The following is a 15,670-nucleotide window of genomic DNA, read 5'->3' on the forward strand; positions in this document are numbered from 1 at the left end:
TGTCCAGGAGAGTTCTGCCAGCAGATGGAGAGACAGAATGGGAGAGATATGCAAAGGGAATGTTAACAGTGTTTTGCTGGGGACTAAGAATGTGGTCTTCTGCCTGCCACTGATAATGATTCGAATTGTTTTTTAATTACCTTCGTTTGCCAAACTGTAGTTTATTTGATTACAATTTTATAGTTTATTTGATTACATGCACCAAATGGAGTCACACAGAGCTCTAGTTATATTTGAGATAGGACTTCAGGTCTCGATGTTTGCCGTATAGCAGATCCTCGATACATACTTGTGAAACGAATATTTGTGGAACGAATGTGTGCATGAATGAAGGTCAGAGTGTCAGTTTGCTAGGACAAAAATCTTACAATTGGGGTTTTCCATCGTTAATAATTTGACAACTCTGATGACTTGAGGAGGTGCTGACATTGACCAGCCACCCCAAATTAAGTCAATGATAAACAAAGGCACTCTTGACAGAGGGGGACACCTGAGAAGCATGAACAGCAAAACTAGAAAGAGGGAGCTGGAAGAGGAAACATTCGTCCAAGAAAGTGACACATTGAAGGCAACTTAAAAAAAAAAAAAAGGCATTGATGACCTTATGGCAGAAATAGCTTTATTGTCTCCCTGGAGACAAATCAATGAGAATTTTAGAGTGAAAAGAGAGGACTAGTGGGTTTCTCAGAGCATGTTGTCTGCCAGGTAAAATGACAGCTTTGCATCAAGGGAGGCTCTTATGGTGACAGGAGGAAGGTGGCTTCCCTAGGCAAGTCGCAGGCCAGCTGGGGAGCAGACCTGATGGACGGAGCGGCAGATTTTTCAGAACAGAAAGCTGACTCAGAAAAAATGTATACTTAGGTGTTGTGGAGACAGGAAGGTGGACCCAGTAAAAGAGAGCTTTGATTCAAGAAGGGAGGAAGCACTTGATAATCACAGTAAGTTAATGAGAACAAGTAGCAGGAAGACAGGTGCGAGAACAGAAGCTAAACCAATGGCAGTTATCAGTGCAACGGGATCAGAGAGGAAGCCCTGGACAATGGAGCACACTTGGGAGGAAGGCGGGGACAGGAAACTTGGGAGGAAGGGATCCCGGTGGGCATAAAAGAGAGAGTGACCTGGTCACAGCTTGGCTCCAGGCTGTTGACAAAGAAGGGAGAATGATTCCAATCTGTTCTTCCATTCTCCCTCTCTTTCTCTCTCTCTCTCTCTCTCTCTCGGGTATGATCTTCAAACTGGAAAGGGTAGAACGGTGTGAGAAGGGAACTGCAACCAAATATGGTTAAGGAAATAGTGGCAACGAGGCCCAAATTAAGCATATTCTGGAGATCAAAGGGCCAGAGCCATATAAAGTTGTTGTCAGCAATCTATGAGAAATTGTAGAAAATTGGTGCTGTCCAGGAGATCTGAAGGGCGTTGTCTTAGTCACAGCTCTGAAGAAGGAATCCAAGATTCAGGTGCCGGCAGATTTGATGTCTTTTTTTTTTTTTTTTTTTTTAAGATTTTATTTATTTATTTGACAGAGAGAGACAGCCAGCGAGAGAGGGAACACAAGCAGGGGGAGTGGGAGAGGAAGAAGCAGGCTCATAGCAGAGGAGCCTGATGTGGGGCTCCATCCCAGAACGCCGGGATCACGCCCTGAGCCGAAGGCAGACGCTTAACGTCTGAGCCACCCAGGCACCCCAGATTTGATGTCTGATGAGGAACTGCTTCCTACTTTGTAGATGGCCTTCTTCTCCCTGTGTCCTCAGGCGGTGGGAGGGGCAAGGGCACTCTCTGGGGTCTCCTTCATAAGGGCACTATTCCCATTCATGAGGACTCCACCCTCATGACCCAAGCGCTTCCCAAAGGCCCCACCTCTAAGCACCCTCCCACTGGGGAGTAGGTTCTAACATAGACTTTTGGGGGATACAAACATTCGGTTATAGTGCGAGTTAATATAATTTTCAGGAAAGCCACCACCGCCCACATGAAGACTTCGCGTGATGTAGCAAAAGGCACCTATTTCTCATCATACCTTGCTTCCACCTGTTGACAAATTATCACAATACAATTTTCAGAGAATAAAACACTTCATGGCCTTCTGCCAGAACAATTTGGATAATATTCAATACTCAAATCTACAATATCTACCAGGTGTATGGTCTCTCCATATATGTGTCCCTCTTAAGTAATGTATCACCCGCACACCTTACACAGGTGTGTACCTGACCTGATTTTCAGGACAGGAAAAAGGTGGATTACAGGAATTATAGAACAGGAACATGATAGACCCTTGGAGAAACTGAAGAGCATTCAACGATCCTACTTGGGAACAGAAAATAATATGGTGGTCTGTAGAACTCACCAGGAATTTTGAGTAATGGAGACAAGTTACCTTGGAGAGAGGTTTCTAGGGCAGATGATGGGCTCTGCCATCCGTTCTGCCTTATTTAGCAATTTCTAGCTGGCACGTGCCTCAAATTTTCAGACAGGACATTAAAAGCAGTTAGGAATATAGAAATGCTGGGTAATAGAATTGGGGTGCCCGAAATGTTGACAGATCAAAATGATAGACTAATCTGTTAAAATTATATTTCATTTAGAGAACCTGTAGGTGTCAACCCTTCAGTGTGAAAACAATACCACAAGTATAAGGATGGGGGAAAGATGTGGTTTAAGGGAGGCATGTGCGGAATAGAATTTCTGTTGCCAGGAATCTCAACATAAATACCTGGTGAAAAGTGATGATCTCTGTAAAAGGGTTTGGGGTCCAAAGCCACATCTATGGAAGTAAAATTATTAGAATGATGGAGATTAGGGTCGTTTCCTATATTTAAAATCTCAGACCATGATTTTACACGTCATTTTGTGTTCTGTACAGGAAGGTAGATACAACTAAACTGGAGTAAATTCAAATGTTTATCTAGGAAAGTGAGAAAATTTGAAATTACAGGAGTCCCCCCCTTATCTGTGGTTTGGCCTTCTGCAGTTTCAGCGACCCCATCAGCTGCCATGGAGAAGCAGATGCTCCTCCTTCTGACAAATCATCAGATGGTCAATAGCAGCCGCGTGTAACATGACGTCACAACACCTGCGTCATCCACCTCACTTGTCTCACCATGTGGGCTTCTTATCACCTCATATCATCTAAGAAGGGTGAGTAAAGCAAAGTAGGATATTTTGGGAGAGAGAGAGACCACACTCATGTAACTTTTATTACAGTATATTGTTACAATTGTTCTATTTTAATATAATTATTGTTGTTCATCTCTTGCTGTGCCTAATATATACATTAAGCTGTATCACAAGTATGTAGCTTTAGGAAAAAACACGAGTATATGTAGGGTGGAGTACCGTCTGTGGGTTCAGGCATCCAACGGGGGTCTTGGAACTCATCCTTCGCACTTAAGTGGGGGCGACAGTATGTTGTGTGTGTAATAGTCTAAGGAATTGGAGGCATGAGCTTGTGTGACAGGAAAAATTATAAAAGAAAAAATTATTTGTGATTTATAATTTTCCCATTGAATGGTTGTGCTTGAACATTGTTTTGTTTGCTGAAATCAAAGTCATCCTTGGGAAAGTAAGCTTTAGCATGCTGGGATTCTAGGAGGAAGCTAAAGACGGATTACAGGGCAGCCGGGGGGAGAGATGTTTGGGAGAAGGCTTGTGCTGGATGGGGATTAGTGGGCTGTGAGATCCTCCCTCTACCACATCAACAGAATCTGGTAAAGTTTATATCGCTCATTCTTGATGGTGAAAAATATTTAGGGCCACAAGCTGAGATGAAATATGGAGTCCTGCTTCAAGGTGGGCCTGGTCACCTCGGAAAAGAGAATTTTTTTTTGTAGGGAAAGTAATAGTTACAAAAGGCCATAAATGGGAAAAATTAGTAGCAGTTGCTCCTTTAAATCTTTTCTGATCTATAACAATCCTGTACCCCCACCCCCACCCCGCACCTTTATCATGCTCTTCATTTGTGGAAGAAATATGGTCATTTCTCCTGCAGAAATTCCTATATGCTGGATTTGGCTAGTTGCTTCTTGTGTGTTGGTATCCTAATGAGTTGGTATCCTAGCAACCTCCAAAAGTGACCAAAGTGTATTATTATCATTATTTTTATTTTAGTTACCTATTTTCAAGACTTCATTCATTCATTCATTCATTCATTCATTCATTCATTCATTTATAGAGCGTGTGTGGGAGGAGAGGCAGAGGGAGAGGGAGAGAGAATCTTAAGCAGACTCTGCCCTGAGCATGGAGCCCGACATGGTGCTGGATCTCAGGACCCTGAGATCATGACCTGAGCTGAAACCAAGAGTTGGACACTTGACCAACTGAGCCACCCAGGTGCCCCTATTATCATTATTTTTAAAGGATCACATAACCTGGGCAGCATCCTCAGATAGTTTTCTTGTTCCTTTCATTCTTGGCAGATGTTCCCTGGAGAGGCTCAGTCTTTTCTCCACAGGTTTCTGCTGTTCATTCCCTCCTAAAGCAGTTCCACGTGGGACAGCTGATGGTGGACTAGTACTGGGCTCTGGTAGATCGAGGTCCAAATCCTGGCTCCACCACTTAGCAGGTGTGTGACCTTAGCCACATCACCAGACGTCTCTCAGCCTCAGTTTCTCCTCTGTAAAAACATGAGAAAATAATATTCACTTTGAGTCTTGTTGTGTTAAAGGAGATAATGTGTGTAAGGCACTTATCACAGAGCCTGGCAAATAGTTTGGGTTAGAAAAATGCAACTGTTACGAGAAGCCTCTCACAACAGACTTTCACCTCATTGATCCATCCAGGCACATAAGCGTCCCTGCCGAACGTCAGTCCTCCCTCCCTGCCTGCCCACGGTGGTTGGGCTTGCTCAGTCCAGCCTCAGAATCACTTGTAGCTTTCTTCATTAGCAGATCAGGCAGCTGGGTCCTTTAAACCTGTCCTGAAGAGAACCCCCCTCCCTTACTGTGCTCATCAATAGTATTTCTTCATATTGAAGTTATTTGTCATATACTTATCTTTCTTTAACCGTATCTGTTTCAGGGGACTTTGTGCATGAAAATAAAAAATATTTCTCACAGTTGTGGCACATTTGCCTTTCCCAATTCACTCTCCATCCTTTATCCTGCTCTGTGTTGGGAGGCTGACTCTATGCACTACAGCAGAGGGCAAAAGCCCTCTGGCTTCTGGCTAGGTTTGGCCAATGGGAGGCACAGGTTGGGGACCTGATTTTATTCCTGCCACTCCCTCCTTGCCGGGTCACCGTGGCTTGGCTGTCTCCCCCTAATGCAGGCTACAGCCCTGTCTGGCAGCTCTCTCCATATGCTCTCTCCAGTTTCTGGTGTGCCCTCCTTCTCCATCAGGCCTGGGGAGGGTGACCGCTCCCCAGCACTCCCAGCCACCAGGCAGTGCACCATCTGCTGTTGCTTTTCTGAAGTCCTCCCCTTAACTTTGTAAATAGTGCTTTTTTTGGGAGTAAATAGTACCTCGATTAAACGCTCCTTGAGTTTCCCAATGTAAGTGTACCACCTGTGTCCTGCTGAGAGGTAGGACAGGTGTTGAAGTGGTAAAATCAGCAACAGCCTAAAATAATCACAATTTATAGAGGATTAGTTTATCCAATTATGGTGTAGCTATGAGAGAAAAGAGTATGTGGCATCCGAATTTGAGTTTTTGAGAAAATACTTAATGACAAATTAAAATGTTCCAGTATTATCTTCAGGACTACCCAATTTTATAAAAGTATGTCTGAGTGTGTGAGCCTGTAGAAAAAGCCTTAAAGTTAACATAAATCCTGTATAGGATTGTGGTTGATTTTAATTTGGTTCATGATTTTATGTTCCCAAATTAAAAAACAAAAAGGTGGAGTTTGTAAGAATAAAACCCAGACATTTCATTACTTTTATATTATTGAAAGGACTTTTCTACTTAGTGTTATGAATGTCAATTATAGCAATACCAAAAGAGTTACTTTGGGCAGATGATCTTTTCTCTTTGTATATTGTTATGATGTCTATAATTTGCTTTAAATTACTTCAGCATGGATGTGTGTGTGTGTGTGTGAGAGAGAGAGAGAGAGAGAGAATGAATCTAAGCCACTTTCTTTTCTTTTTTTTAATTTATTTTTATAATGATTTTTATTATATTATGTTAGTCACTATACAGTACATCCCCGGTTTCCGATGTAAGTAAGCCACTTTCTAAGGGCTGTCAGTTGCCCTCGACAACAATTCACACTCCAGGGCTGGTCAGCTAGCATTTAATCTGAAAGTCCATACCCCAAAGGCAGCTGCTATAGCATTTAAGCTGCTATATTTCAATCACCACCAGTTACTTTATTAGTTAACATAATTAATGTCAGAAATGGGTTTTCATGGATGACCGTTAGGTCTTGCTAATCTGCATAACAGATGTTAGAAATAAGCTTTTCTTAGTAAAATTAGATTTCTCCAGATACGGAGATTGGCTTAATATTTTAGAGACAATTGCCACCCTTGCAAGTCCTATAGCCTGTTCTTTTGGGGATGGCCCTTGAGGTTTGGTCCCTGAGTAGTCCTGTGTTGAACCAGAGTGGGATGATTCTAGCTTTCTGTGGACAATATGGACAGCAGCTTTCTGTGGACAATATGGACAGCAGAATTCTGCCTCTGGAATATTGTGGTATCTACCTCTGGTTAATTTTCCTTGCAAGGTGGGGTCAGAGCACCTATAAACCAAAAGGGGTTGTATGATGTTTTTATGCCTACTACTAATAAAAGTTTATTTAATCAATATCTGTACATGTGGCAGAATTTAGTCTGAGATCTGCTTTCATAAAAACCTGGTAGCAAGGTTATGGGGAAGTAGTTCATCCCTATACCCAGAACTTTTTGATGTGGATAAGACAATGAATTTGAGAGCCTTGGGTGACCAATGCAGCTGAAGTTCATTTATAACACAGAGCATTTGGACTCTTAAGGCACAGATATTCTCTACCAAGGTTTTGGAAAACTATAATTGCAAAAGAGCTACTTGAGGATGGAATCAGGATGGAAAGCACTCTTTGACCAGTGGAAAATAAGATAGTTCAAGGGTATGCAGCAGAATGAGATGTTCACTAAAGGCCAAAAAGTTTGCCCATTGTTGTCACATTGTACCCTGTACCTTTGTACCATTCCCGGCACTCACCTGCTCCTAAGACCAGGATGTTGCAGGTGGGGAAGAGGTCAGAACCCCAGCTGGGCAAGAGCTTCCCAGAAGGTGTTTGTGTCTGGAGGAGAACAGCAGACCCTGCTAGGTCTGAGGAGGAGAGTGGTTATGAAAATAATTTCAGGGCTGAAAGGGAAATAGGGGCCCCTTCCAAATATTCTTGGATATCTCCAAGAAACAGCACATAGATGTAAGACGTCCAAGGCCTCGATGCCTCCTGAGATTGAGAAATATAGCATCAGTAATTGTGGACATGTCAAATGTGTTTGCGTACTGAGTTCACTTAGGATTTCTGAGTCATCTACAGTGTCTACCCTTGAAACGGGCGTCACTTATGAAGTTACATATAAACAATATTTTTATTTACTAAAATTCTGCCTTTGTCCTAGAACTGTTGAGGCAGCTGAATAATATTGCCTAAATAACAAAATGAGGTTAATTCATGCAGTGTTTGAAGATACATTTTATGGACTAGCCGAATCTGATAAAGCTTTTAGATGCAGTTTTGTTCTCAAAGGCATCAGGTGACCAGCTGATTGAAAAAGCAGGGCTTTACCTTTTCTCTAAACCTTTCTGTTGACTTGTCTTTCTCTGTCCTGGATGAAACTTTGGGCAGCTCCCCCAGCTTTTCCATAATCTTCAGGTGTTAACACATTGTGTAATTTTCCAAGCATTAGTTAAGTCCAGTCCCGTTGAATAGCAAACTGCAATCTTTCATCCAGTTTAAAGCCTCTCCTCCCCCACAGTGTGGACCTCTGTCTGGCGGGAGACTAGCAGTGGGGGGAATGGGGGTGTGGTTGGATTCTTCACTATTCCTCACTCTTGTATTCTCTGTCCTCTTCTTTGTTGCTCGGGCTTCTCCATGGTGAGGGCTAGAAAGAGAGGGAGTGAAGAGGCAGAAAATGCCTGCCTTGACTGCTCTAGCTGTAACCCACATCGGTGCCCTCTGGGCGGGGCCAGCAGACAGATGCCAGTCTGTCTACAGTCTCCTTCCTGGAGGGAGTCCTCCTATTCCTTGACATGGCACTTTCCTTGGACAGTCCCCGACTCTCAGTGGCTCCCTCCACACCCTTTCTAAGGCGATTGTCCCTCCAGATGACTTGTCCTTTGTTCCTCCAGATGACTGAGCCTTCCTTCCTTCTGAAGGATCCAGAACTTACATGTGGGAAGCACATACGCATCTCTGGCCCCTCCACAGTCTTCAAGTGCAGGCCAATTTCAGTGCAGCCCTCTTTATCACCAGCGGTCCCTCTAGCCAGTTGGCCTTTCATCTGTTGACAGTATCAGGTAGGGGACAGCTCCAGACTCCAGGAGTGCAGACTCTAGCTCCCATCTCTATCACTAGGGTATATCAAGCTCTCTGAGACCCGAAAGTCACCTCAGGTCAGTAGCCTTATGTGGCTTAAGGTGAAAACAACTTCCCACTTCCTTCCTATTTCCCAGTGGGAAGCGAGGAGAAATGCCACAGCACACCAAGTCTGTTCTAAAAAAAACTGCCCACTTCCCGATGTCTGTGACAAATCCTCAAGACTGTCCCAATGTGAAGAGTGAAGGATCGAACACCCTCCCTCACATTTCCTCGCACATCCTACAAGAGCGATGTGTCCTATTGTCCTCAGCTGAAACCTCAGTCTTGTCCTATTGTCCTCAGCTGAAACTTTGATGAGAGGAGAAGTCCTGCTTAACACCCTGTAACTCGAACTGCACACGCCCAGAGGCAGTTCTGTGCAAAACGAAACATTCCAGAGGAGCCCTGATAATTGAGATTCTACTGCAGAAGTGGGTGGGTGATTCCTGCTCTTAAAATCTATCGGGCCAACATTGTCACATTCCCTGTGTTTCACTGTGGAGAATTTAGAAACTTAAACACATCAAATACTCAGGTTACTTATCTTTTGGGAAGTCTCTAGAGAACACCGTTTTGCATTGACTGCCAAATGGTTTCTGTCAATATCCTGGGCACAGGTGGAGCGATCCCAGCCATCTCAGATTCTCTCTCTCTCTCTGAGAGCCATATCAGGCAGAACAGGCAGTTGATTGAAGAGTCTTTATGGGACTATGATCTAATCCCATGGCTTTCATCGAAGGTCAGTATAAAGAACAACCATACACAATTTCCTTTTAGCCACACTAGAAATATCAGGAAAAAAGCAATTGTAATGGAGAAATAACCAACTACCTTTAATCTTTCCGTAAAGCATCAAAGATGTGAGATAAAGCTGGAGATTCCAGAGCGAAAAAATGCACAGTCCAGACCATCAACATGGCCCTATAACGCCTGTGACAGCAAGAGCACATGTCATGGGGAGACATTGTTGGTGATTGCTCTGCTTCATCTGGGGACAAATCCTATTGCAAATAGCAGAACAAACTTCCTAGAAGTTGTAACAATTGCATCTGGGCCAGACTGGAAGAAGAACCAATTGGGAAGAGTGAGTTCAAATGCCAAGAACAAGAAGAATGATGTTAGCAGCTGTAGAAGGTAGCCTTTGACCAAAACATTCTCCCTGCCCCCTCCCCCAGCCACCCTCAAAATCTGCACAGCCTAGAGCAAGGTTTGTCACCCTTTATTCATTATGGCCCAGTAAGGAACTTTTTCAGACATTTTTCCCCCTACTCTCCTCCTCCCATGAAAATTTAATATCACATATGTGTTTACGTACTTACTGTATATTTGTCTGTGTTTTATACATGGAAAGAGTAAGATATTTTCACCCCCTATATTAATTTCCTAGGATTGCCATAACAAACTATCATAAACTTAGTGACTTAAAACAACACAAATTTATTCTCTTATGGATCTGGAGACTCGAAGTCCAAAATCAGAGTGTTGGCAGGGCGGTGCTCGCCGAAGGTTCTAGGGGAGAATTCTTCCCTACTGCTGGCCCCAGCCGTTCCTTGGCCTGTGGCTGCATAACTGCAGTGACAGTCTTCACATGGCCTTCTTCTCTCTGTGTTTCTGTCTGTCCTTTTCTACCTCATACAAGGACACTCTCATTGGAGAGTGATCCCATCCCGCATGATCTCATGCCTTACCTGAATTATGTCTGCAAAGATCCTATTTCCAGGCAAGGACGTATTCCGAGGTTCCAGGTAGACATGAATTTGGGGGACACTATTTGACCCAGTACAGATTTGCCTCTGTAGGGATGATATCATCCTTTTCAAGAATGCATAGACTAGAGAATAAATGATACGCCAAGCACTCCAGAACTTAAATGCAGCTGACCTGGAGAAGTGTCAACTCTCTCTTACAAATCCTCTGTTGGAGACTTTCTCGTAGCTTCCTGCCGAGGGACATCGTGCTCTGTGAAGGGGCGTCACAGCGCTAACAGTCCATCTGCCTTCCCGCACCCCTGCCTGTCAATGGCGTTCTTTAGCACCTCTCATCCTCCACCGCAGCCTAGGTAAAATGGAGAGGATAAGAGTATCTCCTCCTGGAGTTCATTTTGGCAATAATGGAGGTCATGCAGGAAGAGGCGTTAGCTCAGTGTCTGCAGTAGAACACGTGCTCAATAAACTATTCATCCTTGTTTTTACTGTTACTCTCTTCCCCTCACTGTGTCTTCCCTGAGAGATGGTGCTCCCTGTTCTTCCCTGCCAGTTTCATGATCCAATTCCTCTCTCTAGCCATGAGTTTTGAGGCTTGTCTTTTGACTCTCTCATGATTCCCATTTAGTGGCAGCTGATCTGACCTTTACAAGCTTCAGCTTTACTTCCCATCAGGAAATCATGGAAATGCCTGTCCTTGGCCCACAGAGCTTGCCTTGATAGAAGCAGGGAGCCATGCGCGAGGGAGGGCCAGCCCGTCGAGGTGGGGAGCCAGCCACGTCATGAAGAAACTGGGTGCGTTGTCCTGCTGTGTTCCCTTGAGAGGCCCTCTGTGTGACTGCTCTTCTGGAAAGGTACGAAACCCACACATTGCCTTTTCTGAGAAAACATTTTGCTATGTGGTATGCTTATAAGTAATCTGCTTCCAGCACGTTTGTCTTGGCGTATTCCTAATTTTAGGCTGTTTGTCTTTATATTGTGGCTAAAACTCTGTGGCAGAAATAAAGGCGGAATAGGTGCCCTTAACCCCATCAGCCTCAGAGGACTTCTGTCAGGCGGTTCCTCTTGTAGGATGGGAAACTCTACCTTGTGGTTTTGATTTTATCTCTGATAAACACGTCAAGATTTGTCTTCCCTGTTTCATCCTCTCCCCTCGAGTTGCACCAAGACTTCTTGGTCACACAGTATTGTGTTTAGGATGACTTCCCGTGATTTGTTTTACATCCCCTTTGGTAGAGCTAAGCATTTGTGGGGACTTGAATGCTGTGTGGGGACCACTGCTTAAAGGATGTGCTAATGATCGGTTCCTCCAGATAACCCATCATATACCCTCGAGTCACGCTGGCTCAAAGAGACCCAGGAAGGTGGATTGCACTGTCGTGGTGCCATGCAGTTTGCCTGAGTGAATTGCTTCTTGATTTGCCGTCTTCAGCCTATATTAGCATCCTCGTGGACCGAGCCCTAGGAAGCTGCTGCTTCTGTCTGCTGAAAAGCAATACTGAGGATGTCCTGCTTTCCTTCCGCAGTGTCCTCTTGGGAAGATTCTTACCTTCACACCTGAAAAGATCAGTACTGCTCTTGAATGTTGGGTCTGTTTTTTTGCCTCTTGGAATCATATATATGATGTTTCTTTTCTTGTGTCGAAGGCAAAGGGTAGAACCAGTTGGTGGTTCCCTGCATAGCCAGGCTGTGGACCCCCTCTTCCCCCAAGCTCATTCCCATCCCTCTCCTTGTATTATTCTTGCTTCTGCACCATTCAAAATGTGTGCTCTTTTGTTGTGTTTTAGTCATTCTTGTAAACTCCCTTAGATCGTTTCCCGTAATAAAGTAGGAAACACACTTTTGAGCAAATGAATATTTATCTGGAGAGGAATTAGACTAATTCTGTATGATCCAAATGGGCAAAATGAGGATTCTTTTCTCCCTCCCTCCCTCCTTTCCTTCCTTCCTTTCTCCTTCTTTCCGCCTTCCTCCCAACATATGTCAACTAACTGTCTGGAATTGAACGGGGGGGACTTAGAGAGATAGAGGGGGCAGCTTTCAGCTATTTAAGAAAGGACTTTACGAAGCTCACAACTGCCCAAAGCTTAACAATTACCATCTGCACCTGAACCTCAGAATTTACAAAGCACTTCTGCACACATACGATTTTGTTTTACCTTCACAGCTATGCTCAGTTGTAGGTGTTATTTATTATCTTCATTGATCAAGAGTCTGAGCTTTAATGAGAATCTTAGCTAAGATAACTCAGCCGCTAAATGGGGGAGGTAGGGATTGCCTTCTGGTTTGTTTGCCCTTTCCATGACCTGATACTCCCCACCACCTGTCCCTCCTCTACTCCCCGTGTGGTGGGCATACCCTGTCAGTGTGAATGTGCTCCATTTCACTCTGACACCATTTTTACGCAAAATATGAATAACATTTCATGTAGTGCTGTTCCTATTTTTATTCTCTGTGATTTAAAAGACAACAGAAATATGCCAAACATGTTTCCGCTTTCACGCTTCAAAAGTTTTGCTTCAGTCTTCCATAAAGGGGCCATATGAACGCTGGTTGGGAAACAGGTGGGTCAGTGTGCCCATTACTCAACACTCCCATCAGATTCAGCACATAGTTTTTGAGTCACCACACACCACCACCTCCACCTGGGAGGTGAGGTCCAGTTTGCTCTTTACGTATGTGTAGATCATGCGTGATCTGAGGGAGAGCAGAACCATGTGTTCTAGAGCAAAGCTAGTGCTTGTCACAGCATGCCCCACCAACAACCGTTAAGGTACTTCCTTCTCCAAAACCAATATAAACTTGGAGAGCATTATTATTTGTGTGTGTGTGTGTGTGTGTGTGTGTGTGTGTGTGAAGGAAGACTCCTTACCCTGTCCCTATTTAGCATGAAGAAGTAAAATTTTCTAAGATATTAATTTGTTTAAAGAAGGCATACTGGATCATCCCTCGTTATCTGTCCTTAAACTCATTTTCTCTTGTTGAAATCCCTCAAACCTTACGGCTTACGGATGGTACTCTTCCCTAGCTCCTAGAGAGATGCCATTTCCCCCTATTTTTATGGTTCTCTGGTCATTTCAGTGGGGCCCTCGAATGTAAGCCCATGTGTGTAGTGTGTCAAGCAGGGTAAGTCAGGTTGTGCTGTGGTAACAATATGCCTCAATAAAACAAAGGTTTATTCCTTGCCTGGGTTCTCTGTGGGTCATCTGGGGGCTGTGCTCCTCATCGTCTTTATTCTGGGACCCAGGCTGATGGAGCAGCCCCACCTCAGTGGTGCTGGTTGCTGTGGAAGAGGGAAGAAGTGTCACAACTTCTGCACTAGATCCTAAGATTTCAACCTTTCAAAACAAGTCACTTGGCCACACCTCACTTCAAGGTGCACTAAAGTGTGAACCCACCATGTGCCTGGACAGGGAACCCGAAATAGTTGGTACAGTGAGTTGGATCCCTGTGCTATCCTTTAATCTTATCTGGAAACATCACCATTTATATTTTAAATGTAAATGTAAAGTTTTATTAGGGTTTTGGAATCTTGAGACTAAATCTGCCACTATGGCCTTACACTTTTGAATAGGTCCCTTACCCCTCTTCTGAGTCCAAATTCCTTTATCTTAACATTGTAGTTATAGCCTCTGGTCTGGCTGCCTTTTGTAGGATCATTGGTGAGTTTATCAGTGAGATACTATCTATGAAAATATTCTGAATTGTGAAAAAAGCTTTATAGATAAAGATTGTTCCTATTATTACCATATACCTCTTTTGGGTAGAATGATAATTCTAACTCATATTATTTAGATTAAGAGGAAATACACCTCTTTTGAAAACAGGAACCCTTTCTGCAAATGATTCTATCAGTGGTACCCAAATGTCAAAATTAATGTACAACAACAACAACAATAACAGAAAATTAATGCAGAACACACGGGAGAAGAGGCTATGGTCAAAATGGTTACTTCCATGGGAGTCTGAACTCATGGGTCACTTTGTCTTTAGACACTTGTCAGAATATCTTTAATCAGACAAAGAAGGATTGTTTCCATCCTTTGCTGGCCTCCTATACGTTGACAGGTAGAATAATGATCATTAGAGAAGACAACACAGCACTCTAACACCATAGATTGTGAATGGATAAGATTTAGTGGGCGGTCTGAGGAGTTCATTCCATGTCATTCCCATTTTTCATGGCAGTTCATGATGATCTTCTCTGGGGCTTCCTAGAGGCGAGCATTGAACATGTATGCTCTTCTTAGGTTAATAAGACTGTTCCATTTACCCCAAATTCCACAGGACACCATGGAAGGTATGACCTTTAGGCCTCCAAGAGCCTACAATTGGGCACATCTCCCCAAGTGGGTAGCACATGTGCTTACAAAAGCTGGTTCTTTGTTCTTGGCTTTTCCATTCACTGAACACTAATTAAATACCTCTAAGGTGTCAAGCACTGGGCTAGTGATCTAGCTAGTATGGATGCAAAATTAATAAGACCCAGTCTGCCTTTGAGTTCACAGTCTAGTGAAGGAGACAATTATACAAGTGATGATAACTTACAACATGTTAGAGATGTCCAGAAGCAGCTTAGAACAGGGGAACCTAATTGTAGAGGTCAGGGAAAGCTCCCAAGAGAAGAAAGAATGCAAATCGAGTCTTAAATGTCTGTCAACACAGAGCAATAGAATTGAGGGCAGAGGGATAGCATATGTAAAAATCTAGAGGCTGAGAAGACTTCATATTATGAAATTTGTGTCACTAGGGGGGTCATGATGCCGAGCAGAGCTAGAAAGACATGCAGGACCAACTCTGTGCTGGGAGAACTGTCTCCCTCAGAACCAATTACTATCATCCCAGGGTGTTAACTGAAGGTGTAATATAGATACGTTACACCCTGGGTTGGAGCCCAGAGAGCCCTTCTCAGGTTTCCCCCATTCCCTCCTTCTCTGCTCCTCTGCCTTCTCCCTGGCCTGTCACTCTACCCCCCAGGATTTTGGTTCCATCCAGCTGCTTCTCCATTTGGCCAAGCCTGGGACACCATGTGCCCCTTAGGTCTGAGACTGCTGCATCTTGGGAAGATAACAGTGGATCTTAGCATTCCTCAGAATGAGGCACCTACCAGACAAATCCACCTCTCTCTTGGCAATACCCATTACCCAAAAGGCTTAATTTTGATGCACGATTATGCTAAAAGACTTTCTTCCCATAAGGGAAGAGGGTGGGAAGGAACAAAGCAGATGAACAGCACAGACACCCATGTCTATTCACTTTACCTTCTGCGGTGCGGATGAAGAGTTTCAGAGATCAGCCGTGTCTCTGCATTTGCATTGTTCCTTGCCTTCCCTGTCAACCTCCTGTTTTCATGGTAAGAAAAATAAATCCTACCCCTGTGAGAGGGTGATACAAATTCAAGAGCTTACTTAGCCAGCTCACCGTCAATGACAACCTAATGGATTCCATTAGATTTTTC

General features: G+C 43.8%; 1 protein-coding gene across 5 annotated transcripts in view; it reads left to right on the top strand.

Moving 5' to 3' along the window:
* Positions 1-15,670, top strand: part of PALM2AKAP2 (PALM2 and AKAP2 fusion) — a 564,113-nt gene that overhangs the window by 69,157 nt on the left and 479,286 nt on the right. The window contains exon 1 of one of the 5 annotated variants that reach the window (XM_026506033.4): positions 2,972-3,138. The exons of the other annotated variants lie outside the window; for them this stretch is intronic. The gene's annotated coding sequence lies outside the window, so the exon portion shown is untranslated. Of the gene's footprint in view, positions 1-2,971; positions 3,139-15,670 lie in introns of those variants that run through there. 5 annotated transcript variants of the gene reach the window in all.

Source organism: Ursus arctos, unplaced genomic scaffold (assembly GCF_023065955.2).
Source record: "Ursus arctos isolate Adak ecotype North America unplaced genomic scaffold, UrsArc2.0 scaffold_18, whole genome shotgun sequence".
Lineage (NCBI taxonomy): Eukaryota > Metazoa > Chordata > Mammalia > Carnivora > Ursidae > Ursus > Ursus arctos.